The sequence below is a fragment of the Paroedura picta genome, chromosome 9 (assembly GCF_049243985.1).
Source record: "Paroedura picta isolate Pp20150507F chromosome 9, Ppicta_v3.0, whole genome shotgun sequence".
NCBI lineage: Eukaryota > Metazoa > Chordata > Lepidosauria > Squamata > Gekkonidae > Paroedura > Paroedura picta.
Window position 1 is genome coordinate 72,351,905 of NC_135377.1, and position 27,118 is coordinate 72,379,022.

General features: G+C 53.3%; 1 long non-coding RNA gene across 2 annotated transcripts in view; it reads left to right on the forward strand.

The window, feature by feature from the left end:
* LOC143844282 (uncharacterized) overlaps positions 1-18,246 on the forward strand; it is a 49,645-nt gene extending 31,399 nt beyond the window's left edge. The window contains exons 1-3 of one of the 2 annotated variants that reach the window (XR_013233917.1): positions 1,610-1,742; positions 17,844-17,912; positions 18,155-18,246. This is a non-coding gene — a long non-coding RNA (uncharacterized LOC143844282). Of the gene's footprint in view, positions 1-1,609; positions 1,743-17,843; positions 17,913-18,154 lie in introns of those variants that run through there. The other variant, XR_013233918.1, reaches the window with a different exon arrangement.
* Positions 18,247-27,118: the final 8,872 nt, after the last annotated feature.

The following is a 27,118-nucleotide window of genomic DNA, read 5'->3' on the forward strand; positions in this document are numbered from 1 at the left end:
TATTCTAACGCTTTGTCTAATCAGTCAGTAGTAGCTGGTCAGGATTCTGTTTTTCATCTTGTTGCATGAAGGATCCTAGCAGCTGCTTTTGCCATGGATTGAACAAAGTAGCTAGACGTGTGGAGGAGTTTTCTTGTTCTGTTTCCTTATGTCCATATTGTATACTGTGCTAATTGCCCTTTCAATCTCTTTTGCCTCTCCTCATGAATCATATTCCAGCATTCCCAGGCTTTCTAGCAAGTCCTCCAGATGCGAAAAAACCATGCATCTGTCTCCTGCCGTTCCCAGCATTGGCTGATAGGAGTTTTTGCCATTCCTGCTCTACCTTGGGAAGCAGCAAGCTACCTAAAAAGCATCTTATCCCCGTTTTCTGTTTACATCTGACATTCAGTGTCCCCACAATGACTCCCACTGGGCCAGGCTTCTCTTCTTTCCAAGGCTTCAAGCCCATTGTGGCGCGCAGTCTTTAACTTTTCAACTTCTGGAGTCACCCTGCAATAACGATATGTTTTGAATGGCCCGCTAGCAAATGAGAATAAGCAGGCCTCCTACAGTCACTGGTTATTCCCTTGTAGAGCCTGCTGGAGGTTAAATTAGCCAAGCTACAGTCTTCCCTTCAGCCTTAATAATTTGCTGTTCCTTCCCCTCTCCAAAATTACACTGTCTCATTCTGTTTTTTTTCTTTTGAAGTTTGCGTATCGAAGGCATTGGCCAAAGCGATGGGCTTGGTCTCTTTTGACACTGAAACGATATGTTTAGCAAGCAGTCTCAAGCTTTACTCTTGATTTTTCCTCTGGATCATTCTCAGCAGTTTTTTTTTTAAATCCTCAGTCCTTATGAATGGCTTCCTTAGGGTCCATTCTCTCTGTTTTCACACTGCTTCCTTCCTTGAGGGTCCGGAATCCAGTCCGTACTCTCAACCGGTGCTGCCGCTGGTTTGTAGGACTTCATATGCGAAGCTGCAAGGCAACTCCTAGTCCTCTTCGGCCCCTTATTTCTCCTCCCGACGCGCCGTTCGGATTGCGGTTCCGTCCCTAGTTCAGCCAGGAACCTAACCGCATATCCCTGGTTGGTGCCCATGCCTAGGGGATGGTTTGAGTGGGGCAGGGAGTGGTGTGAATGGAGTGGTGTGTGTGTGTGTGTGTGTGTGTGTGTGTGAGGAGGGGCTCCCTTAGTTAAGGTATGAAGGGGAGGTAGTGCACAGGTTGAAATACATGTACTCGGGCTTGCAGCCGCCAGTTGATGCTGGCCAACCGAAGGCAGTGGAGGAGCCTGGAGGATGCCGGTGGAGGGAAGGGCAGGAGCCGTCCCTGCTTACCACGGGTTTTCCTTGTAGGGATACCCCGGGGGAGTTTTGATGAGGTTCTCCTGCAAGCCCTCAAGGGAGTCCTGGCCACTGAAAGAGGTGAGCGATGTTCCCCAACTCCTTCGCTTGCCTCTCTGCCCCTCCTGGTCCCCAGTGGGTGGGTTGGGCAAGGAGGGCTTGTGACCTGTATGCCAGCAACGGGGAAGGCAGTGTCTGGGAGAGCTAAACCTTTCGGCTCACTGTGTGCTCTTTCGGGAAGTGGGAAGGGGAGCGGGCTGAGGTGGAAGGGGCCCTGAGTTCTCAGACTGGCCTTGTAGACTTGTTGTCTGTTTCTTCAGCAGACTGAGGAAGCTTGCAGATCGAGGCCATCCAAAGAGGAGGAGAGCTGATCGGGAGAGGAGGGCCACGTGCGAAGAGACGGGGGAGCATCCAGAAGGCAAGTTCTTCCGCGGAAGCGGAAGGGCTTGCTAAGCAGGGGGCACCAGGCGACCCGAAGCCTGGCGTGATGCCAGGCCTGAAGCTCCTGATGACGTTGGCTGGCAGAAGCTGGCGGCAGTCGGCCGGGGGGTGGGGGTGGGCATCAGTGGCAGGTAGCTGGGGGGAGGGGGTTGCGTAGGGATGCAGAGTGAGAGTGTGAGTGAGCGAGTGAGTGAGTGCAACCCTGCGTGCCCATCCGTTCCGACGGACAGGGACCAAACGCCCATTCGTTTCGACGGACAGGGCTTGAGTGCTCATCTGCTGCGGCGGACAGGGCTTGAGCGCTCCTCTGTCTGGACGGACAGGGCTTGCGAGCCCATCCGTTCGCAGGGACAGAGTTTGAGTGCCAGTCCACACAGATGAACGGAGCACAGTGCCCGACCCTTCAGATGGCCGGAGCACGGGTGCACGTCCCCTGAAGTGGACGCAGCTGGGGTGCCCGTCCCTTCGCAGGGACGGAGCCGGGGGCCTCGTCCCTTCGTGTGGACTGAGGTGGGGTGCCCGTTCTTTCTGGTGGACAGAACGTGTGTGTGTGTGTGTGTGTGTGTGTGTGTGTCAGTGTGTGTGTGTGTGTGGACGGAGAGTGAATGCGAGGGGTAGGCATGGGCACCAAGCGGCTCACCAACTGAAGTTCATGACGATTTTTAGCCTGCCGTCACAAACTTCCATGAACTTTTCAAGAATTGGTGGCGGTTCGTGTTTTGAGCAGAGAGCAGGGCTTTAAAGGCACTCAGGGCCGTCCCCTTAAACCTCTGCTTTCTTTTTTTGTCCCGTGCCGCTGTTTTTCGCGGCCTCCCCGGGGACGGGAACGCAGGGGCCGAAAGGGACTCCGAGCCCTTTTCTTTTTTTACTGGACCGTTTTGGTTCAGTAAAGAGAGAAATGCTACAGCTTGCATATTACAGGACTACTATTCCAAGATAGGGAAAAAACAACAATACACACACACATCAGGCTGCCATTTCCCTATGCTTCTCTTCTTCTTGTACATCTCCCTAACGCCGTAGATGACATACTGATGCTTCTTCCCCCCAGGCTTACATAGCCAGTCTGAAAGTCCAGGATTTCTCTCCACCTCCTTCCCCCCCGCCCCAATCTGATCTCCTATGGGACTCCGCTTTCTTCTGGATTGCAAAGTTCTTGCCTTTTGCTTCAAGAACGCAAGTGTTGCTGGTGTCCTGTATTCTAACGCTTTGTCTAATCAGTCAGTAGTAGCTGGTCAGGATTCTGTTTTCCATCTTGTTGCATGAAGGATCCTAGCAGCTGCTTTTGCCATGGATTGGACAAAGTAGCTAGACGTGTGGAGGAGTTTTCTTGTTCTGTTTCCTTATGTCCATATTGTATACTGTGCTAATTGCCCTTTCAATCTCTTTTGCCTCTCCTCATGAATCATATTCCAGCATTCCCAGGCTTTCTAGCAAGTCCTCCAGATGCGAAAAAACCATGCATCTGTCTCCTGCCGTTCCCAGCATTGGCTGATAGGAGTTTTTGCCATTCCTGCTCTACCTTGGGAAGCAGCAAGCTACCTAAAAAGCATCTTATCCCCGTTTTCTGTTAACATCTGACATTCAGTGTCCCCACAATGACTCCCACTGGGCCAGGCTTCTCTTCTTTCCAAGGGTTCAAGCCCATTGTGGCGCGCAGTCTTTAACTTGTCAACTTCTGGAGTCACCCTGCAATAACGATATGTTTTGAATGGCCCGCTAGCAAATGAGAATAAGCAGGCCTCCTACAGTCACTGGTTATTCCCTTGTAGAGCCTGCTGGAGGTTAAATTAGCCAAGCTACAGTCTTCCCTTCAGCCTTAATAATTTGCCGTTCCTTCCCCTCTCCAAAATTACACTGTCTCATTCTGTTTTTTTTCTTTTGAAGTTTGCGAATCGAAGGCATTGGCCAAAGCGATGGGCTTGGTCTCTTTTGACTCTGAAACGATATGTTTAGCAAGCAGTCTCAAGCTTTACTCTTGATTTTTCCTCTGGATAATTCTCAGCAGTTTTTTTTTTTAAATCCTCAGTCCTTATGAATGGCTTCCTTAGGGTCCATTCTCTCTGTTTTCACACTGCTTCCTTCCTTGAGGGTCCGGAATCCAGTCCGTACTCTCAACCGGTGCTGCCGCTGGTTTGTAGGACTTCATATGCGAAGCTGCAAGGCAACTCCTAGTCCTCTTCGGCCCCTTATTTCTCCTCCCGACGCGCCGTTCGGATTGCGGTTCCGTGCCTAGTTCAGCCAGGAACCTAACCGCATATCCCTGGTTGGTGCCCATGCCTAGCGGATGGTTTGAGTGGGGCAGGGAGTGGTGTGAATGGAGTGGTGTGTGTGTGTGTGTGTGTGTGTGTGAGGAGGGGCTCCCTTAGTTAAGGTATGAAGGGGAGGTAGTGCACAGGTTGAAATAGATGTACTCGGGCTTGCAGCCGCCAGTTGATGCTGGCCAACCGAAGGCAGTGGAGTAGCCTGGAGGATGCCGGTGGAGGGAAGGGCAGGAGCCGTCCCTGCTTACCACGGGTTTTCCTTGTAGGGATACCCCGGGGGAGTTTTGATGAGGTTCTCCTGCAAGCCCTCAAGGGAGTCGTGGCCACTGAAAGAGGTGAGCGATGTTCCCCAACTCCTTCGCTTGCCTCTCTGCCCCTCCTGGTCCCCAGTGGGTGGGTTGGGCAAGGAGGGCTTGTGACCTGTATGCCAGCAACGGGGAAGGCAGTGTCTGGGAGAGCTAAACCTTTCGGCTCACTGTGTGCTCTTTCGGGAAGTGGGAAGGGGAGCGGGCTGAGGTGGAAGGGGCCCTGAGTTCTCAGACTGGCCTTGTAGACTTGTTGTCTGTTTCTTCAGCAGACTGAGGAAGCTTGCAGATCGAGGCCATCCAAAGAGGAGGAGAGCTGATCGGGAGAGGAGGGCCATGTGCGAAGAGACGGGGGAGCATCCAGAAGGCAAGTTCTTCCGCGGAAGCGGAAGGGCTTGCTAAGCAGGGGGCACCAGGCGACCCGAAGCCTGGCGTGATGCCACGCCTGAAGCTCCTGATGACGTTGGCTGGCAGAAGCTGGCGGCAGTCGGCCGGGGGGTGGGGGTGGGCATCAGTGGCAGGTAGCTGGGGGGAGGGGGTTGCGTAGGGATGCAGAGTGAGAGTGTGAGTGAGCGAGTGAGTGAGTGCAACCCTGCGTGCCCATCCGTTCCGACGGACAGGGACCAAACGCCCATTCGTTTCGACGGACAGGGCTTGAGTGCCCATCTGCTGCGGCGGACAGGGCTTGAGCGCTCCTCTGTCTGGACGGACAGGGCTTGCGAGTCCATCCGTTCGCAGGGACAGAGTTTGAGTGCCAGTCCACACAGATGAACGGAGCACAGTGCCCGACCCTTCAGATGGCCGGAGCACGGGTGCACGTCCCCTGAAGTGGACGCAGCTGGGGTGCCCGTCCCTTCGCAGGGACGGAGCCGGGGGCCTCGTCCCTTCGTGTGGACTGAGGTGGGGTGCCCGTTCTTTCTGGTGGACAGAACGTGTGTGTGTGTGTGTGTGTGTGTCAGTGTGTGTGTGTGTGTGGACGGAGAGTGAATGCCAGGGGTAGGCATGGGCACCAAGCGGCTCACCAACTGAAGTTCATGACGATTTTTAGCCTGCCGTCACAAACTTCCATGAACTTTTCAAGAATTGGTGGCGGTTCGTGTTTTGATCAGAGAGCAGGGCTTTAAAGGCACTCAGGGCCGTCCCCTTAAACCTCTGCTTTCTTTTTTTGTCCCGTGCCGCTGTTTTTCGCGGCCTCCCCGGGGACGGGAACGCAGGGGCCGAAAGGGACTCCGAGCCCTTTTCTTTTTTTACTGGACCGTTTTGGTTCAGTAAAGAGAGAAATGCTACAGCTTGCATATTACAGGACTACTATTCCAAGATAGGGAAAAAACAACAAAACACACACACATCAGGCTGCCATTTCCCTATGCTTCTCTTCTTCTTGTACATCTCCCTAACGCCGTAGATGACATACTGATGCTTCTTCCCCCCAGGCTTACATAGCCAGTCTGAAAGTCCAGGATTTCTCTCCACCTCCTTCCCCCCCGCCCCAATCTGATCTCCTATGGGACTCCGCTTTCTTCTGGATTGCAAAGTTCTTGCCTTTTGCTTCAAGAACGCAAGTGTTGCTGGTGTCCTGTATTCTAACGCTTTGTCTAATCAGTCAGTAGTAGCTGGTCAGGATTCTGTTTTCCATCTTGTTGCATGAAGGATCCTAGCAGCTGCTTTTGCCATGGATTGGACAAAGTAGCTAGACGTGTGGAGGAGTTTTCTTGTTCTGTTTCCTTATGTCCATATTGTATACTGTGCTAATTGCCCTTTCAATCTCTTTTGCCTCTCCTCATGAATCATATTCCAGCATTCCCAGGCTTTCTAGCAAGTCCTCCAGATGCGAAAAAACCATGCATCTGTCTCCTGCCGTTCCCAGCATTGGCTGATAGGAGTTTTTGCCATTCCTGCTCTACCTTGGGAAGCAGCAAGCTACCTAAAAAGCATCTTATCCCCGTTTTCTGTTAACATCTGACATTCAGTGTCCCCACAATGACTCCCACTGGGCCAGGCTTCTCTTCTTTCCAAGGGTTCAAGCCCATTGTGGCGCGCAGTCTTTAACTTGTCAACTTCTGGAGTCACCCTGCAATAACGATATGTTTTGAATGGCCCGCTAGCAAATGAGAATAAGCAGGCCTCCTACAGTCACTGGTTATTCCCTTGTAGAGCCTGCTGGAGGTTAAATTAGCCAAGCTACAGTCTTCCCTTCAGCCTTAATAATTTGCCGTTCCTTCCCCTCTCCAAAATTACACTGTCTCATTCTGTTTTTTTTCTTTTGAAGTTTGCGAATCGAAGGCATTGGCCAAAGCGATGGGCTTGGTCTCTTTTGACTCTGAAACGATATGTTTAGCAAGCAGTCTCAAGCTTTACTCTTGATTTTTCCTCTGGATAATTCTCAGCAGTTTTTTTTTTTAAATCCTCAGTCCTTATGAATGGCTTCCTTAGGGTCCATTCTCTCTGTTTTCACACTGCTTCCTTCCTTGAGGGTCCGGAATCCAGTCCGTACTCTCAACCGGTGCTGCCGCTGGTTTGTAGGACTTCATATGCGAAGCTGCAAGGCAACTCCTAGTCCTCTTCGGCCCCTTATTTCTCCTCCCGACGCGCCGTTCGGATTGCGGTTCCGTGCCTAGTTCAGCCAGGAACCTAACCGCATATCCCTGGTTGGTGCCCATGCCTAGCGGATGGTTTGAGTGGGGCAGGGAGTGGTGTGAATGGAGTGGTGTGTGTGTGTGTGTGTGTGTGTGTGAGGAGGGGCTCCCTTAGTTAAGGTATGAAGGGGAGGTAGTGCACAGGTTGAAATAGATGTACTCGGGCTTGCAGCCGCCAGTTGATGCTGGCCAACCGAAGGCAGTGGAGTAGCCTGGAGGATGCCGGTGGAGGGAAGGGCAGGAGCCGTCCCTGCTTACCACGGGTTTTCCTTGTAGGGATACCCCGGGGGAGTTTTGATGAGGTTCTCCTGCAAGCCCTCAAGGGAGTCGTGGCCACTGAAAGAGGTGAGCGATGTTCCCCAACTCCTTCGCTTGCCTCTCTGCCCCTCCTGGTCCCCAGTGGGTGGGTTGGGCAAGGAGGGCTTGTGACCTGTATGCCAGCAACGGGGAAGGCAGTGTCTGGGAGAGCTAAACCTTTCGGCTCACTGTGTGCTCTTTCGGGAAGTGGGAAGGGGAGCGGGCTGAGGTGGAAGGGGCCCTGAGTTCTCAGACTGGCCTTGTAGACTTGTTGTCTGTTTCTTCAGCAGACTGAGGAAGCTTGCAGATCGAGGCCATCCAAAGAGGAGGAGAGCTGATCGGGAGAGGAGGGCCATGTGCGAAGAGACGGGGGAGCATCCAGAAGGCAAGTTCTTCCGCGGAAGCGGAAGGGCTTGCTAAGCAGGGGGCACCAGGCGACCCGAAGCCTGGCGTGATGCCACGCCTGAAGCTCCTGATGACGTTGGCTGGCAGAAGCTGGCGGCAGTCGGCCGGGGGGTGGGGGTGGGCATCAGTGGCAGGTAGCTGGGGGGAGGGGGTTGCGTAGGGATGCAGAGTGAGAGTGTGAGTGAGCGAGTGAGTGAGTGCAACCCTGCGTGCCCATCCGTTCCGACGGACAGGGACCAAACGCCCATTCGTTTCGACGGACAGGGCTTGAGTGCCCATCTGCTGCGGCGGACAGGGCTTGAGCGCTCCTCTGTCTGGACGGACAGGGCTTGCGAGTCCATCCGTTCGCAGGGACAGAGTTTGAGTGCCAGTCCACACAGATGAACGGAGCACAGTGCCCGACCCTTCAGATGGCCGGAGCACGGGTGCACGTCCCCTGAAGTGGACGCAGCTGGGGTGCCCGTCCCTTCGCAGGGACGGAGCCGGGGGCCTCGTCCCTTCGTGTGGACTGAGGTGGGGTGCCCGTTCTTTCTGGTGGACAGAACGTGTGTGTGTGTGTGTGTGTGTGTCAGTGTGTGTGTGTGTGTGGACGGAGAGTGAATGCCAGGGGTAGGCATGGGCACCAAGCGGCTCACCAACTGAAGTTCATGACGATTTTTAGCCTGCCGTCACAAACTTCCATGAACTTTTCAAGAATTGGTGGCGGTTCGTGTTTTGATCAGAGAGCAGGGCTTTAAAGGCACTCAGGGCCGTCCCCTTAAACCTCTGCTTTCTTTTTTTGTCCCGTGCCGCTGTTTTTCGCGGCCTCCCCGGGGACGGGAACGCAGGGGCCGAAAGGGACTCCGAGCCCTTTTCTTTTTTTACTGGACCGTTTTGGTTCAGTAAAGAGAGAAATGCTACAGCTTGCATATTACAGGACTACTATTCCAAGATAGGGAAAAAACAACAAAACACACACACATCAGGCTGCCATTTCCCTATGCTTCTCTTCTTCTTGTACATCTCCCTAACGCCGTAGATGACATACTGATGCTTCTTCCCCCCAGGCTTACATAGCCAGTCTGAAAGTCCAGGATTTCTCTCCACCTCCTTCCCCCACGCCCCAATCTGATCTCCTATGGGACTCCGCTTTCTTCTGGATTGCAAAGTTCTTGCCTTTTGCTTCAAGAACGCAAGTGTTGCTGGTGTCCCATATTCTAACGCTTTGTCTAATCAGTCAGTAGTAGCTGGTCAGGATTCTGTTTTCCATCTTGTTGCATGAAGGATCCTAGCAGCTGCTTTTGCCATGGATTGAACAAAGTAGCTAGACGTGTGGAGGAGTTTTCTTGTTCTGTTTCCTTATGTCCATATTGTATACTGTGCTAATTGCCCTTTCAATCTCTTTTGCCTCTCCTCATGAATCATATTCCAGCATTCCCAGGCTTTCTAGCAAGTCCTCCAGATGCGAAAAAACCATGCATCTGTCTCCTGCCGTTCCCAGCATTGGCTGATAGGAGTTTTTGCCATTCCTGCTCTACCTTGGGAAGCAGCAAGCTACCTAAAAAGCATCTTATCCCCGTTTTCTGTTAACATCTGACATTCAGTGTCCCCACAATGACTCCCACTGGGCCAGGCTTCTCTTCTTTCCAAGGCTTCAAGCCCATTGTGGCGCGCAGTCTTTAACTTGTCAACTTCTGGAGTCACCCTGCAATAACGATATGTTTTGAATGGCCCGCTAGCAAATGAGAATAAGCAGGCCTCCTACAGTCACTGGTTATTCCCTTGTAGAGCCTGCTGGAGGTTAAATTAGCCAAGCTACAGTCTTCCCTTCAGCCTTAATAATTTGCCGTTCCTTCCCCTCTCAGTGTCAGGATTGTAGAATCTCTGTCATAAATTAGCCTGAGTTCCTCCATGTCAGTTATACTGCTTAATTGAACCTGGCGCCTGCTAGCCCCGGCCTTGTAGTTTGTAGCAATAAAATAGAATAGTGATGTTATTCTAACCTTATCTTGTTATGGGCACACAGGGTTGTTGTCATTTCTCTCAAGGATGGGAGTTTGGAATCCTGTTGTTGTTTCACATATGTCTTTTCTCACTAACCCCCCTCCTTGGGAACTGTCAAGTTTTGGGCGGGAGAAATGTATTGATAAGCTGAGGCAAATCTGGCTTCGAGTCAGATTTGACTTTCAGTCCAATGCGTATAGTGCTAATCAATAAAACTATTTTCTTTTGAATAAGTTTTGTTGTGAGTTTCCTGTGCGTCTGACATCAAGTCAAATCTCACAACTCCTTTCACCTGCAAAATGCAGGGCGAGGGACATACTTTTTCTGAGCAGGGAGAGGGCCTGGATTGGGACCTCTCCCAGGGCGACGGCGCGAGTGCCGGCCCGCACAGCTCGGGCATGATGCGGGCAATCTCGGGGACAACCCCGGGGCCCGAGGAATTTTTGGAACGACACGTCACCCAGCGCAGGCGATTGTCAAAATACGACCGCCCTACTGGGGACGAGAGGTGGCCGGAGCACCTGGGACTGCCTAGCTACGCGCTGGAGCCTGTGGGTGAGACACGGGACTTGCAGTACAAGCTGGACAGGGTGACTAACTGGCTGCAGGATCTTTCGGGTCGGTTGGATCCGGAGGAGAAGCGCCGAACGCAACGCCTGCTGAAGGAAGTGCGTGGTGGTGGTGCGCACGATACCAGCCTGCGACGAGTGAGTGGTGGGCTTGCACTGCGGGAGCACGGCATGGCGGACACGCAAGCGGCAGCGGATGCTGAGGCGTTGGCCAGGGCCAGGGCGCAGCTGGAAATCGAGGCGGAGGCAGAGGCTCGAGCGAGAGAGCAACGCGAACAAGAAGGCGAGGGCGAGGAGCGAGAGGACGAAGGCGGCGCGGGCGGCGATGGAGCCGGAGGGGACGGCGCGGACGGAGGCGAGGACGCAGCGGCGGCGGCAGCAGCGGCGGCAGCAGCGGACGTTGCGGGAGCCGAGGCGGCGGCGGCAGCAGCGGCGCGCGAAGCGGCGCGAGCGGCAGCGCGAGCAGCGGAGGCAGCCCGGGTGGCGGAACGAGCAAGAGCGGTGGCGGGGAGAGGACGAGGCATCGGCCGTGGTGCAAGACCCCCAGCACCGGCCCCGGCACCGGCGGATTGGGGCCCGGGGCGCCTACCAGCCCACCTCCGGGGTGTGGAGATGCGGAGCACCTATAAATTCAAGGCTAAGTTTTCCGGAGACCCCTCCGATTTTCCTACGTTTCTGGTGCACCTCCAGGCCTACATGATGGAAATGGGGTTCACTTTCCAGGATGATGCTGAGAAAGTGCGCTTCGTGGGCCAAGCCCTAGAAGGCAAAGCAGCCAAGTGGTTTGTGGACTTGTACCGCTATCACCCCCAAGCCATTCGTGACTACAACCATTTCATGAGAGCCCTGCGCCAGATGTACGTGGAACCGTTCGAGCGAGAGACCGCGGAGAAGAAACTCAGGGCTCACCGACAAGGGAAGTTGTCAGTGGTCGAGTACGCCAGGGAGTTTAAAGAGCTGGCTTCCTCGGTGCCGGACTGGACGGAGCCCCAACGTGTGCTGTCGTTTGTGGGGGGCCTCAATCCTACTCTGGCAGACAAATGCCTCCTCCTGGAAGACCCGCTTACAGTCGAAGGTTGGGTCCAATTGGCTGGGGAGATGGAAAATCGATTGGAGCGAGCTTCGATGGTGCAAGTCCTGGCAGGCAAAACCGTGGCGAAAACTTCCACCCCGGCGAAAACCAAGCCCCGAGCCAAGTTGGAGCCGTCTGAGCGCTCCCGGCGCATGGAAAAAGGGCTGTGCTTGGGTTGTGGCCAAGCGGGGCACTTTCTCGCAAACTGCCCCTCAAAAGCAACAGCGACCCCGAGGGCCGTGAGCAGCGCCCCACCGAAAGCCCAGCCTGCCAAGAAACCCACTCCCAAGAAAAGTGCCAAGTCTCTCCTGGCGCCGGTGACTGCCGTGCCAGCAGTGGACGACTCGGAGGAGGGAAGCGGGCTGGAGGACGAGGATCAAGCCGAGGAGCAGTCGGGAAACGAGGACGGTCTGCTGTAAAGGCGCCCCGCCAGCAGGCCGCCAACAGGGGCAAACGCGTGGTGAGTGATTCCCCCTTACTACTCCTACCTGCCAAGCTCTCCAACCCCAAGTCGGGGAAAACAGTGGGAGTCCGGTGTATCGTGGACTCAGGGTGCACCCAATCCCTAGTGAGCCCAGCACTGGCCGAGACTTTGGGGGTGGGAAAGGTGCCGCTGAGGGAACCCTTGCCCATCACCCAATTGGATGGGAAATGTGCTCCCGGAGGGGAGGCCACGGCGAAAACGCGCCCAATGGACTTGGACATAAAAAAACATTGGGAGCAAATCCAGCCTTTGGTAGCCCCTCACTCTGCCTTCCCTTGTGTGTTAGGGTTGGATTGGCTGAAGGAACATGACCCCCTAGTGAAGTGGAAAGAAGGGACCGTGGACTTTACCTCTCCCGCCTGCGAGCAGCACGCTCGACCGCGGGATTCCCCACTGACGGGGGTTGTGGCCGCTTTGGGATCGGGGGGGACAGCGCTCCCTCCTGAGTATCGAGACTTTGCTGATGTGTTCGCGGAGGTAGAGTGCAACCAACTGCCCCCCCACCGTAAAACTGACTGTGCCATTGAATTAAAGAAAGGGGAACCACTCCCCAAAGCCAAACTTTATTCCATGAGCCCCCGGGAAATGGCGGAGCTTAGGGAATTTTTGGATAAGAACTTGGCGAGGGGTTTTATTAGACCGGCCACATCTTCATTGGCGGCCCCGGTCCTTTTTGTAAAAAAGAAGGACGGTTCGCTACGTTTGTGTACTGACTACCGTGGGTTGAATGCGGTCTCCACCTGCAACGCCTACCCGCTCCCCCTGATAAAAGACTTGTTGGGCCACTTGGGGAAGGCACGAATTTTTACAAAATTGGATTTGAGGGAAGCCTATTACCGAGTTCGGATCAAGAAGGGGCACGAATATCTAACGGCTTTTAACACCCCCCTGGGGCAATTTGAGTACACCGTAATGCCGTTCGGCCTCGCCGGCGCTCCGGGCGTGTTCATGAATATGATTAATGAAATTATGCATGATTTATTGTACCAAGGGGTGTTGGTTTACATTGATGATATTCTTGTGTATTCTGAGAATGTTGAGAGTCATGCTGATCTGGTACGCGAAGTGCTCAACCGCTTGCGAAAGCACCAATTGTTTGCTAAACTGTCTAAATGTGAGTTCCACCGCGATGCGGTGGAGTTTCTGGGGTTCCGTGTCTCCCAAGCGGGGATTGAGATGGACCCTGGCAAGGTGCGTGACCTGCTGGCTTGGGAACCTCCCCGCACCAGGAGGCAACTGCAAAGTTTCTTAGGGTTCGCTAATTTTTACAGGACTTTCATCCCCAATTTTGCCAAAGTGGCGCTGCCCCTCACTGACTTGTTGAAAACCAAACAAGGGGGAAAAACGGCGAGCCGCCCGGGGACGCCCCTTCTGTGGACTCCCCCCTGTCAAAACGCATTCGACAAACTAAAGTTATTGTTTACGTCCGAACCCGTACTGGCCCATGCTGACCCTTCTAAGCAATTTACGGTACAAGTAGACTCCTCGGACGTAGCAATGGGGGCCGTGATCCTCCAAGAGGGGGAGGACGGAAAGTTACACCCGCTGGCCTATCTGTCAAAGAAATTCTCAGGGGCAGAGCGAAATTGGGCAATTTGGGAAAAAGAGGCGGCTGCAGTAAAATTGGCCCTTTCCACCTGGAGGCATTGGCTAGAAGGATCCGCGATCCCATTTGTAGTCTGGACGGATCATAAAAACCTTCAGGCACTTAAGCAGCCCCGATCGCTTTCCGCCAAGCAAATGAGATGGGCAGAGTTTTTCGCCCGTTTCAACTTCTCCCTAAAGCATCTGCCGGGTAAAATGAACTTTTTGGCAGACGCATTATCGCGCCTGCCCCAGTACAACAGCAAACGAGACCCATTGGTGGACACCGTTTTCACTCCCGCCCAACTAGGGATGGCCGCTGTGACGCGCAGCCACGTAAAGACTGATACGCCCATCCCAGGGGGCTGGGTCCAGAAGGAGATGTCACAAGATCCGGAGTTTTGCTCCCTCCGCCCTGATCTGACTGAGAAGGGGGGGCTCTTTTTTAAGGGCGAGAGACTCTTTGTTCCTGTGGCGGCCAGGGGAAAAGTTTTGAAACTTTGCCACGACGCAAAAACTGCTGGACACTTTGGTTTTGTAAAAACTTTGCACCTAGTCAGGAGACAATATTGGTGGCCGTCCCTACGCAAAGATGTGGAGAAATATGTGCAGGGATGCCCTATTTGTATTGCCTCAAAACCGGTTGGAGGCAAGAAAAAGGGGCTATTGCAACCACAGCCCACCCCCTCTCGTCCATGGACAGATGTCACTATGGACTTTATTACGGACCTCCCTCCCAGCCATGGGAACACCGTTATATGGGTGGTAGTGGATGCTTTTTCCAAACAGGCTCACTTCATTCCCTGCACGGGGGTGCCTTCAGCACCAAAATTGGCTTCTCTTTTCATTGAACACGTGGTACGTCTGCACGGGATCCCGACACGTGTCCTGACGGATCGGGGCCCCCAGTTCGTTTCTAAGTTTTGGAGGGAACTCCTGAGACTTTTGGGGGTGGGGCAAGCCCTCACTTCAGGCTATCACCCTGAATCAAATGGCCAGACCGAAAGGGTAAACCAAATCCTGGAACAGTACTTACGTTGTTTCATCAATCACCAGCAGGACAATTGGGTCTCTTTATTACCGATGGCTGAATTTGCCTACAACAATGGGGTTCACGCCTCAACTGGGGTGTCACCTTTCAAAGTAGTGTATGGGACTGATTTAGCAACAGCCCCCACCTGGGAGCTCCACTCCACTGAGGCTCCTGACATAAATAAATGGGCAGCCACCATCAGTACAGGTTGGCCAGAAATTGTAGCTAGCCTCAAGGAGGCAAAACAAGCCTATAAGGCTCAAGCGGATAAGAAAAGAGTACCTGCACCTGACTGGAAAGTGGGAGACCTGGCCTATTTGTCTACTAAGAACCTGAGGTGCCAACAGAAGTCAAAGAAACTTGGCCCTAAATACGTGGGGCCATTTAAAGTGATAAAACTGATTAATACTGTGACTGTTGAGCTAGCTTTACCAAAGACTTATAGGAACGTGCATCCGGTTTTTCATTCCAGCCTGCTGCGGAGAGCTCCGGTCCCTGACGAGTGGCACCCTCCTCCAGACCAGCCTGTGCCAATTTTCATCGATAAAGACACCCACTATGAAGTCAACCAAATTTTAGACTCTCGTTTGCACAAGGGTCGCCTTCAATATCTGGTCGATTGGAAAGATTTCCCCTCGGGGGACAAAGAGTGGGTGGAGGCAAGGAATGTGAAGGCACCCCGCCTCCTCCGGGCTTTCCATCGGGCATTCCCGGATTGTCCTCGCCCAGTAGATGCCGGCTAGATGGAGGAGTGAAGTTAGTTTTAATGCGGAGGGATGTCAGGATTGTAGAATCTCTGTCATAAATTAGCCTGAGTTCCTCCATGTCAGTTATACTGCTTAATTGAACCTGGCGCCTGCTAGCCCCGGCCTTGTAGTTTGTAGCAATAAAATAGAATAGTGATGTTATTCTAACCTTATCTTGTTATGGGCACACAGGGTTGTTGTCATTTCTCTCAAGGATGGGAGTTTGGAATCCTGTTGTTGTTTCACATATGTCTTTTCTCACTAACCCCCCTCCTTGGGAACTGTCAAGTTTTGGGCGGGAGAAATGTATTGATAAGCTGAGGCAAATCTGGCTTCGAGTCAGATTTGACTTTCAGTCCAATGCGTATAGTGCTAATCAATAAAACTATTTTCTTTTGAATAAGTTTTGTTGTGAGTTTCCTGTGCGTCTGACACTCAGGGCTTGAGTGCCCATCTGCTGCGGCGGACAGGGCTTGAGCGCTCCTCTGTCTGGACGGACAGGGCTTGCGAGCCCATCCGTTCGCAGGGACAGAGTTTGAGTGCCAGTCCACACAGATGAACGGAGCACAGTGCCCGACCCTTCAGATGGCCGGAGCACGGGTGCACGTCCCCTGAAGTGGACGCAGCTGGGGTGCCCGTCCCTTCGCAGGGACGGAGCCGGGGGCCTCGTCCCTTCGTGTGGACTGAGGTGGGGTGCCCGTTCTTTCTGGTGGACAGAACGTGTGTGTGTGTGTGTGTGTGTGTCAGTGTGTGTGTGTGTGTGGACGGAGAGTGAATGCCAGGGGTAGGCATGGGCACCAAGCGGCTCACCAACTGAAGTTCATGACGATTTTTAGCCTGCCGTCACAAACTTCCATGAACTTTTCAAGAATTGGTGGCGGTTCGTGTTTTGAGCAGAGAGCAGGGCTTTAAAGGCACTCAGGGCCGTCCCCTTAAACCTCTGCTTTCTTTTTTTGTCCCGTGCCGCTGTTTTTCGCGGCCTCCCCGGGGACGGGAACGCAGGGGCCGAAAGGGACTCCGAGCCCTTTTCTTTTTTTACTGGACCGTTTTGGTTCAGTAAAGAGAGAAATGCTACAGCTTGCATATTACAGGACTACTATTCCAAGATAGGGAAAAAACAACAAAACACACACACATCAGGCTGCCATTTCCCTATGCTTCTCTTCTTCTTGTACATCTCCCTAACGCCGTAGATGACATACTGATGCTTCTTCCCCCCAGGCTTACATAGCCAGTCTGAAAGTCCAGGATTTCTCTCCACCTCCTTCCCCCACGCCCCAATCTGATCTCCTATGGGACTCCGCTTTCTTCTGGATTGCAAAGTTCTTGCCTTTTGCTTCAAGAACGCAAGTGTTGCTGGTGTCCCATATTCTAACGCTTTGTCTAATCAGTCAGTAGTAGCTGGTCAGGATTCTGTTTTCCATCTTGTTGCATGAAGGATCCTAGCAGCTGCTTTTGCCATGGATTGAACAAAGTAGCTAGACGTGTGGAGGAGTTTTCTTGTTCTGTTTCCTTATGTCCATATTGTATACTGTGCTAATTGCCCTTTCAATCTCTTTTGCCTCTCCTCATGAATCATATTCCAGCATTCCCAGGCTTTCTAGCAAGTCCTCCAGATGCGAAAAAACCATGCATCTGTCTCCTGCCGTTCCCAGCATTGGCTGATAGGAGTTTTTGCCATTCCTGCTCTACCTTGGGAAGCAGCAAGCTACCTAAAAAGCATCTTATCCCCGTTTTCTGTTAACATCTGACATTCAGTGTCCCCACAATGACTCCCACTGGGCCAGGCTTCTCTTCTTTCCAAGAGTTCAAGCCCATTGTGGCGCGCAGTCTTTAACTTTTCAACTTCTGGAGTCACCCTGCAATAACGATATGTTTTGAATGGCCCGCTAGCAAATGAGAATAAGCAGGCCTCCTACAGTCACTGGTTATTCCCTTGTAGAGCCTGCTGGAGGCTAAATTAGCAAAGCTACAGTCTTCCCTTCAGCCTTAATAATTTGCCGTTCCTTCCCCTCTCCAAAATTACACTGTCTCATTCTGTTTTTTTTCTTTTGAAGTTTGCGAATCGAAGGCATTGGCCAAAGCGATGGGCTTGGTCTCTTTTGACACTGAAACAATATGTTTAGCAAGCAGTCTCAAGCTTTACTCTTGATTTTTCCTCTGGATCATTCTCAGCAGTTTTTTTTTTTAAATCCTCAGTCCTTATGAATGGCTTCCTTAGGGTCCATTCTCTCTGTTTTCACACTGCTTCCTTCCTTGAGGGTCCGGAATCCAGTCCGTACTCTCAACCGGTGCTGCCGCTGGTTTGTAGGACTTCATACGCGAAGCTGCAAGGCAACTCCTAGTCCTCTTCGGCCCCTTATTTCTCATCCCGACGCGCCGTTCGGATTGCGGTTCCGTGCCTAGTTCAGCCAGGAACCTAACCGCATATCCCTGGTTGGTGCCCATGCCTAGCGGATGGTTTGAGTGGGGCAGGGAGTGGTGTGAATGGAGTGGTGTGTGTGTGTGTGTGTGTGTGTGTGAGGAGGGGCTCCCTTAGTTAAGGTATGAAGGGGAGGTAGTGCACAGGTTGAAATAGATGTACTCGGGCTTGCAGCCGCCAGTTGATGCTGGCCAACCGAAGGCAGTGGAGGAGCCTGGAGGATGCCGGTGGAGGGAAGGGCAGGAGCCGTCCCTGCTTACCACGGGTTTTCCTTGAAGGGATACCCCGGGGGAGTTTTGATGAGGTTCTCCTGCAAGCCCTCAAGGGAGTCGTGGCCACTGAAAGAGGTGAGCGATGTTCCCCAACTCCTTCGCTTGCCTCTCTGCCCCTCCTGGTCCCCAGTGGGTGGGTTGGGCAAGGAGGGCTTGTGACCTGTATGCCAGCAACGGGGAAGGCAGTGTCTGGGAGAGCTAAACCTTTCGGCTCACTGTGTGCTCTTTCGGGAAGTGGGAAGGGGAGCGGGCTGAGGTGGAAGGGGCCCTGAGTTCTCAGACTGGCCTTGTAGACTTGTTGTCTGTTTCTTCAGCAGACTGAGGAAGCTTGCAGATCGAGGCCATCCAAAGAGGAGGAGAGCTGATCGGGAGAGGAGGGCCACGTGCGAAGAGACGGGGGAGCATCCAGAAGGCAAGTTCTTCCGCGGAAGCGGAAGGGCTTGCTAAGCAGGGGGCACCAGGCGACCCGAAGCCTGGCGTGATGCCACGCCTGAAGCTCCTGATGACGTTGGCTGGCAGAAGCTGGCGGCAGTCGGCCGGGGGGTGGGGGTGGGCATCAGTGGCAGGTAGCTGGGGGGAGGGGGTTGCGTAGGGATGCAGAGTGAGAGTGTGAGTGAGCGAGTGAGTGAGTGCAACCCTGCGTGCCCATCCGTTCCGACGGACAGGGACCAAACGCCCATTCGTTTCGACGGACAGGGCTTGAGTGCCCATCTGCTGCGGCGGACAGGGCTTGAGCGCTCCTCTGTCTGGACGGACAGGGCTTGCGAGCCCATCCGTTCGCAGGGACAGAGTTTGAGTGCCAGTCCACACAGATGAACGGAGCACAGTGCCCGACCCTTCAGATGGCCGGAGCACGGGTGCACGTCCCCTGAAGTGGACGCAGCTGGGGTGCCCGTCCCTTCGCAGGGACGGAGCCGGGGGCCTCGTCCCTTCGTGTGGACTGAGGTGGGGTGCCCGTTCTTTCTGGTGGACAGAACGTGTGTGTGTGTGTGTGTGTCAGTGTGTGTGTGTGTGTGGACGGAGAGTGAATGCGAGGGGTAGGCATGGGCACCAAGCGGCTCACCAACTGAAGTTCATGACGATTTTTAGCCTGGCGTCACAAACTTCCATGAACTTTTCAAGAATTGGTGGCGGTTCGTGTTTTGAGCAGAGAGCAGGGCTTTAAAGGCACTCAGGGCCGTCCCCTTAAACCTCTGCTTTCTTTTTTTGTCCCGTGCCGCTGTTTTTCGCGGCCTCCCCGGGGACGGGAACGCAGGGGCCGAAAGGGACTCCGAGCCCTTTTCTTTTTTTACTGGACCGTTTTGGTTCAGTAAAGAGAGAAATGCTACAGCTTGCATATTACAGGACTACTATTCCAAGATAGGGAAAAAACAACAAAACACACACACATCAGGCTGCCATTTCCCTATGCTTCTCTTCTTCTTGTACATCTCCCTAACGCCGTAGATGACATACTGATGCTTCTTCCCCCCAGGCTTACATAGCCAGTCTGAAAGTCCAGGATTTCTCTCCACCTCCTTCCCCCCCGCCCCAATCTGATCTCCTATGGGACTCCGCTTTCTTCTGGATTGCAAAGTTCTTGCCTTTTGCTTCAAGAACGCAAGTGTTGCTGGTGTCCCGTATTCTAACGCTTTGTCTAATCAGTCAGTAGTAGCTGGTCAGGATTCTGTTTTCCATCTTGTTGCATGAAGGATCCTAGCAGCTGCTTTTGCCATGGATTGGACAAAGTAGCTAGACGTGTGGAGGAGTTTTCTTGTTCTGTTTCCTTATGTCCATATTGTATACTGTGCTAATTGCCCTTTCAATCTCTTTTGCCTCTCCTCATGAATCATATTCCAGCATTCCCAGGCTTTCTAGCAAGTCCTCCAGATGCGAAAAAACCATGCATCTGTCTCCTGCCGTTCCCAGCATTGGCTGATAGGAGTTTTTGCCATTCCTGCTCTACCTTGGGAAGCAGCAAGCTACCTAAAAAGCATCTTATCCCAGTTTTCTGTTAACATCTGACATTCAGTGTCCCCACAATGACTCCCACTGGGCCAGGCTTCTCTTCTTTCCAAGGCTTCAAGCCCATTGTGGCGCGCAGTCTTTAACTTGTCAACTTCTGGAGTCACCCTGCAATAACGATATGTTTTGAATGGCCCGCTAGCAAATGAGAATAAGCAGGCCTCCTACAGTCACTGGTTATTCCCTTGTAGAGCCTGCTGGAGGTTAAATTAGCCAAGCTACAGTCTTCCCTTCAGCCTTAATAATTTGCCGTTCCTTCCCCTCTCCAAAATTACACTGTCTCATTCTGTTTTTTTTCTTTTGAAGTTTGCGTATCGAAGGCATTGGCCAAAGCGATGGGCTTGGTCTCTTTTGACACTGAAACGATATGTTTAGCAAGCAGTCTCAAGCTTTACTCTTGATCTTTCCTCTGGATCATTCTCAGCAGTTTTTTTTTTAAATCCTCAGTCCTTATGAATGGCTTCCTTAGGGTCCATTCTCTCTGTTTTCACACTGCTTCCTTCCTTGAGGGTCCGGAATCCAGTCCGTACTCTCAACCGGTGCTGCCGCTGGTTTGTAGGACTTCATATGCGAAGCTGCAAGGCAACTCCTAGTCCTCTTCGGCCCCTTATTTCTCCTCCCGACGCGCCGTTCGGATTGCGGTTCCGTCCCTAGTTCAGCCAGGAACCTAACCGCATATCCCTGGTTGGTGCCCATGCCTAGGGGATGGTTTGAGTGGGGCAGGGAGTGGTGTGAATGGAGTGGTGTGTGTGTGTGTGTGTGTGTGTGTGTGTGAGGAGGGGCTCCCTTAGTTAAGGTATGAAGGGGAGGTAGTGCACAGGTTGAAATAGATGTACTCGGGCTTGCAGCCGCCAGTTGATGCTGGCCAACCGAAGGCAGTGGAGGAGCCTGGAGGATGCCGGTGGAGGGAAGGGCAGGAGCCGTCCCTGCTTACCACGGGTTTTCCTTGTAGGGATACCCCGGGGGAGTTTTGATGAGGTTCTCCTGCAAGCCCTCAAGGGAGTCGTGGCCACTGAAAGAGGTGAGTGATGTTCCCCAACTCCTTCGCTTGCCTCTCTGCCCCTCCTGGTCCCCAGTGGGTGGGTTGGGCAAGGAGGGCTTGTGACCTGCATGCCAGCAACGGGGAAGGCAGTGTCTGGGAGAGCTAAACCTTTCGGCTCACAGTGTGCTCTTTCGGGAAGTGGGAAGGGGAGCGGGCTGAGGTGGAAGGGGCCCTGAGTTCTCAGACTGGCCTTGTAGACTTGTTGTCTGTTTCTTCAGCAGACTGAGGAAGCTTGCAGATCGAGGCCATCCAAAGAAGAGGAGAGCTGATGGGGAGAGGAGGGCCACGTGCGAAGAGACGGGGGAGCATCCAGATGGCAAGTTCTTCCGCGGAAGCGGAAGGGCTTGCTAAGCAGGGGGCACCAGGCGACCCGAAGCCTGGCGTGATGCCATGCCTGAAGCTCCTGATGACGTTGGCTGGTAGAAGCTGGCGGCAGTCGGCCGGGGGGTGGGGGTGGGCATCATTGGCAGGTAGCTGGGGGGAGGGGGTTGCGTAGGGATGCAGAGTGAGAGTGTGAGTGAGCGAGTGAGTGAGTGCAACCCTGCGTGCCCATCCGTTCCTACGGACAGGGACCAAACGCCCATTCGTTTCGACGGACAGGGCTTGAGTGCCCATCTGCTGCGGCGGACAGGGCTTGAGCGCTCCTCTGTCTGGACGGACAGGGCTTGCGAGCCCATCCGTTCGCAGGGACAGAGTTTGAGTGCCAGTCCACACAGATGAACGGAGCACAGTGCCCGACCCTTCAGATGGCCGGAGCACGGGTGCACGTCCCCTGAAGTGGACGCAGCTGGGGTGCTCTTCCCTTCGCAGGGACGGAGCGGGGGCCTCGTCCCCTCGTGTGTACTGAGGTGGGGTGCCCGTTCTTTCTGGTGGACAGAACGTGTGTGTGTGTGTCAGTGTGTGTGTGGACGGAGAGTGAATGCGAGGGGTAGGCATGGGCACCAAGCGGCTCACCAACTGAAGTTCCTGACGATTTTTAGCCTGCCGTCACAAACCTCCATGAACTTTTCAAGAATTGGTGGCGGTTCGTGTTTTGAGCAGAGAGCAGGGCTTTAAAGGCACTCAGGGCCGTCCCCTTAAACCTCTGCTTTCTTTTTTTGTCCCGTGCCGCTGTTTTTCGCGGCCTCCCCGGGGACGGGAACGCAGGGGCCGAAAGGGACTCCGAGCCCTTTTCTTTTTTTACTGGACCGTTTTGGTTCAGTAAAGAGAGAAATGCTACAGCTTGCATATTACAGGACTACTATTCCAAGATAGGGAAAAAACAACAAAACAGACACACATCAGGCTGCCATTTCCCTATGCTTCTCTTCTTCTTGGACATCTCCCTAACGCCGTAGATGACATACTGATGCTTCTTCCCCCCAGGCTTACATAGCCAGTCTGAAAGTCCAGGATTTCTCTCCACCTCCTTCCCCCCCGCCCCAATCTGATCTCCTATGGGACTCCGCTTTCTTCTGGATTGCAAAGTTCTTGCCTTTTGCTTCAAGAACGCAAGTGTTGCTGGTGTCCCGTATTCTAACGCTTTGTCTAATCAGTCAGTAGTAGCTGGTCAGGATTCTGTTTTCCATCTTGTTGCATGAAGGATCCTAGCAGCTGCTTTTGCCATGGATTGAACAAAGTAGCTAGACGTGTGGAGGAGTTTTCTTGTTCTGTTTCCTTATGTCCATATTGTATACTGTGCTAATTGCCCTTTCAATCTCTTTTGCCTCTCCTCATGAATCATATTCCAGCATTCCCAGGCTTTCTAGCAAGTCCTCCAGATGCGAAAAAACCATGCATCTGTCTCCTGCCGTTCCCAGCATTGGCTGATAGGAGTTTTTGCCATTCCTGCTCTACCTTGGGAAGCAGCAAGCTACCTAAAAAGCATCTTATCCCCGTTTTCTGTTAACATCTGACATTCAGTGTCCCCACAATGACTCCCACTGGGCCAGGCTTCTCTTCTTTCCAAGGCTTCAAGCCCATTGTGGCGCGCAGTCTTTAACTTGTCAACTTCTGGAGTCACCCTGCAATAACGATATGTTTTGAATGGCCCGCTAGCAAATGAGAATAAGGAAGCCTACTACAGTCACTGGTTATTCCCTTGTAGAGCCTGCTGGAGGTTAAATTAGCCAAGCTACAGTCTTCCCTTCAGCCTTAATAATTTGCCGTTCCTTCCCCTCTCCAAAATTACACTGTCTCATTCTGTTTTTTTTCTTTTGAAGTTTGCGTATCGAAGGCATTGGCCAAAGCGATGGGCTTGGTCTCTTTTGACACTGAAACGATATGTTTAGCAAGCAGTCTCAAGCTTTACTCTTGATCTTTCCTCTGGATCATTCTCAGCAGTTTTTTTTAAAATTCCTCAGTCCTTATGAATGGCTTCCTTAGGGTCCATTCTCTCTGTTTTCACACTGCTTCCTTCCTTGAGGGTCCGGAATCCAGTCCGTACTCTCAACCGGTGCTGCCGCTGGTTTGTAGGACTTCATATGCGAAGCTGCAAGGCAACTCCTAGTCCTCTTCGGCCCCTTATTTCTCCTCCCGATGCGCCGTTCGGATTGCGGTTCCGTCCCTAGTTCAGCCAGGAACCTAACCGCATATCCCTGGTTGGTGCCTATGCCTAGGGGATGGTTTGAGTGGGGCAGGGAGTGGCGTGAATGGAGTGGTGTGTGTGTGTGTGTGTGTGTGTGAGGAGGGGCTCCCTTTGTTAAGGTATGAAGGGGAGGTAGTGCACAGGTTGAAATAGATGTACTCGGGCTTGCAGCCGCCAGTTGATGCTGGCCAACCGAAGGCAGTGGAGGAGCCTGGAGGATGCCGGTGGAGGGAAGGGCAGGAGCCGTCCCTGCTTACCACGGGTTTTCCTTGTAGGGATACCCCGGGGGAGTTTTGATGAGGTTCTCCTGCAAGCCCTCAACGGAGTCGTGGCCACTGAAAGAGGTGAGCGATGTTCCCCAACTCCTTCGCTTGCCTCTCTGCCCCTCCTGGTCCCCAGTGGGTGGGTTGGGCAAGGAGGGCTTGTGACCTGTATGCCAGCAACGGGGAAGGCAGTGTCTGGGAGAGCTAAACCTTTCGGCTCACTGTGAGCTCTTTCGGGAAGTGGGAAGGGGAGCGGGCTGAGGTGGAAGGGGCCCTGAGTTCTCAGACTGGCCTTGTAGACTTGTTGTCTGTTTCTTCAGCAGACTGAGGAAGCTTGCAGATCGAGGCCATCCAAAGAGGAGGAGAGCTGATCGGGAGAGGAGGGCCACGTGCGAAGAGACGGGGGAGCATCCAGATGGCAAGTTCTTCCGCGGAAGCGGAAGGGCTTGCTAAGCAGGGGGCACCAGGTGACCCGAAGCCTGGCGTGATGCCACGCCTGAAGCTCCTGATGACGTTGGCTGGCAGAAGCTGGCGGCAGTCGGCCGGGGGGTGGGGGTGGGCATCAGTGGCAGGTAGCTGGGGGGAGGGGGTTGCGTAGGGATGCAGAGTGAGAGTGTGAGTGAGCGAGTGAGTGAGTGCAACCCTGCGTGCCCATCCGTTCTGACGGACAGGGACCAAACGCCCATTCGTTTCGACGGACAGGGCTTGAGTGCCCATCTGCTGCGGCGGACAGGGCTTGAGCGCTCCTCTGTCTGGACGGACAGGGCTTGCGAGCCCATCCGTTCGCAGGGACAGAGTTTGAGTGCCAGTCCACACAGATGAACGGAGCACAGTGCCCGACCCTTCAGATGGCCGGAGCACGGGTGCACGTCCCCTGAAGTGGACGCAGCTGGGGTGCCCGTCCCTTCGCAGGGATGGAGCCGGGGGCCTCGTCCCTTCGTGTGGACTGAGGTGGGGTGCCCGTTCTTTCTGGTGGACAGAACGTGTGTGTGTGTGTGTGTGTCAGTGTGTGTGTGTGTGTGGACGGAGAGTGAATGCGAGGGGTAGGCATGGGCACCAAGCGGCTCACCAACTGAAGTTCATGACGATTTTTAGCCTGCCGTCACAAACTTCCATGAACTTTTCAAGAATTGGTGGCGGTTCGTGTTTTGCGCAGAGAGCAGGGCTTTAAAGGCACTCAGGGCCGTCCCCTTAAACCTCTGCTTTCTTTTTTTGTCCCGTGCCGCTGTTTTTCGCGGCCTCCCCGGGGACGGGAACGCAGGGGCCGAAAGGGACTCCGAGCCCTTTTCTTTTTTTACTGGACCGTTTTGGTTCAGTAAAGAGAGAAATGCTACAGCTTGCATATTACAGGACTACTATTCCAAGATAGGGAAAAAACAACAAAACACACACACATCAGGCTGCCATTTCCCTATGCTTCTCTTCTTCTTGTACATCTCCCTAACGCCGTAGATGACATACTGATGCTTCTTCCCCCCAGGCTTACATAGCCAGTCTGAAAGTCCAGGATTTCTCTCCACCTCCTTCCCCCACGCCCCAATCTGATCTCCTATGGGACTCCGCTTTCTTCTGGATTGCAAAGTTCTTGCCTTTTGCTTCAAGAACGCAAGTGTTGCTGGTGTCCCGTATTCTAACGCTTTGTCTAATCAGTCAGTAGTAGCTGGTCAGGATTCTGTTTTCCATCTTGTTGCATGAAGGATCCTAGCAGCTGCTTTTTGCCATGGATTGAACAAAGTAGCTAGACGTGTGGAGGAGTTTTCTTGTTCTGTTTCCTTATGTCCATATTGCATACTGTGCTAATTGCCCTTTCAATCTCTTTTGCCTCTCCTCATGAATCATATTCCAGCATTCCCAGGCTTTCTAGCAAGTCCTCCAGATGCGAAAAAACCATGCATCTGTCTCCTGCCGTTCCCAGCATTGGCTGATAGGAGTTTTTGCCATTCCTGCTCTACCTTGGGAAGCAGCAAGCTACCTAAAAAGCATCTTATCCCCGTTTTCTGTTAACATCTGACATTCAGTGTCCCCACAATGACTCCCACTGGGCCAGGCTTCTCTTCTTTCCAAGGCTTCAAGCCCATTGTGGCGCGCAGTCTTTAACTTGTCAACTTCTGGAGTCACCCTGCAATAACGATATGTTTTGAATGGCCCGCTAGCAAATGAGAATAAGCAAGCCTCCTACAGTCACTGGTTATTCCCTTGTAGAGCCTGCTGGAGGTTAAATTAGCCAAGCTACAGTCTTCCCTTCAGCCTTAATAATTTGCCATTCCTTCCCCTCTCCAAAATTACACTGTCTCATTCTGTTTTTTTTCTTTTGAAGTTTGCGTATCGAAGGCATTGGCCAAAGCGATGGGCTTGGTCTCTTTTGACACTGAAACGATATGTTTAGCAAGCAGTCTCAAGCTTTACTCTTGATCTTTCCTCTGGATCATTCTCAGCAGTTTTTTTTAAAAATCCTCAGTCCTTATGAATGGCTTCCTTAGGGTCCATTCTCTCTGTTTTCACACTGCTTCCTTCCTTGAGGGTCCGGAATCCAGTCCGTACTCTCAACCGGTGCTGCCGCTGGTTTGTAGGACTTCATATGCGAAGCTGCAAGGCAACTCCTAGTCCTCTTCGGCCCCTTATTTCTCCTCCCGATGCGCCGTTCGGATTGCGGTTCCGTCCCTAGTTCAGCCAGGAACCTAACCGCATATCCCTGGTTGGTGCCTATGCCTAGGGGATGGTTTGAGTGGGGCAGGGAGTGGCGTGAATGGAGTGGTGTGTGTGTGTGTGTGTGTGTGTGTGAGGAGGGGCTCCCTTTGTTAAGGTATGAAGGGGAGGTAGTGCACAGGTTGAAATAGATGTACTCGGGCTTGCAGCCGCCAGTTGATGCTGGCCAACCGAAGGCAGTGGAGGAGCCTGGAGGATGCCGGTGGAGGGAAGGGCAGGAGCCGTCCCTGCTTACCACGGGTTTTCCTTGTAGGGATACCCCGGGGGAGTTTTGATGAGGTTCTCCTGCAAGCCCTCAACGGAGTCGTGGCCACTGAAAGAGGTGAGCGATGTTCCCCAACTCCTTCGCTTGCCTCTCTGCCCCTCCTGGTCCCCAGTGGGTGGGTTGGGCAAGGAGGGCTTGTGACCTGTATGCCAGCAACGGGGAAGGCAGTGTCTGGGAGAGCTAAACCTTTCGGCTCACTGTGAGCTCTTTCGGGAAGTGGGAAGGGGAGCGGGCTGAGGTGGAAGGGGCCCTGAGTTCTCAGACTGGCCTTGTAGACTTGTTGTCTGTTTCTTCAGCAGACTGAGGAAGCTTGCAGATCGAGGCCATCCAAAGAGGAGGAGAGCTGATCGGGAGAGGAGGGCCACGTGCGAAGAGACGGGGGAGCATCCAGATGGCAAGTTCTTCCGCGGAAGCGGAAGGGCTTGCTAAGCAGGG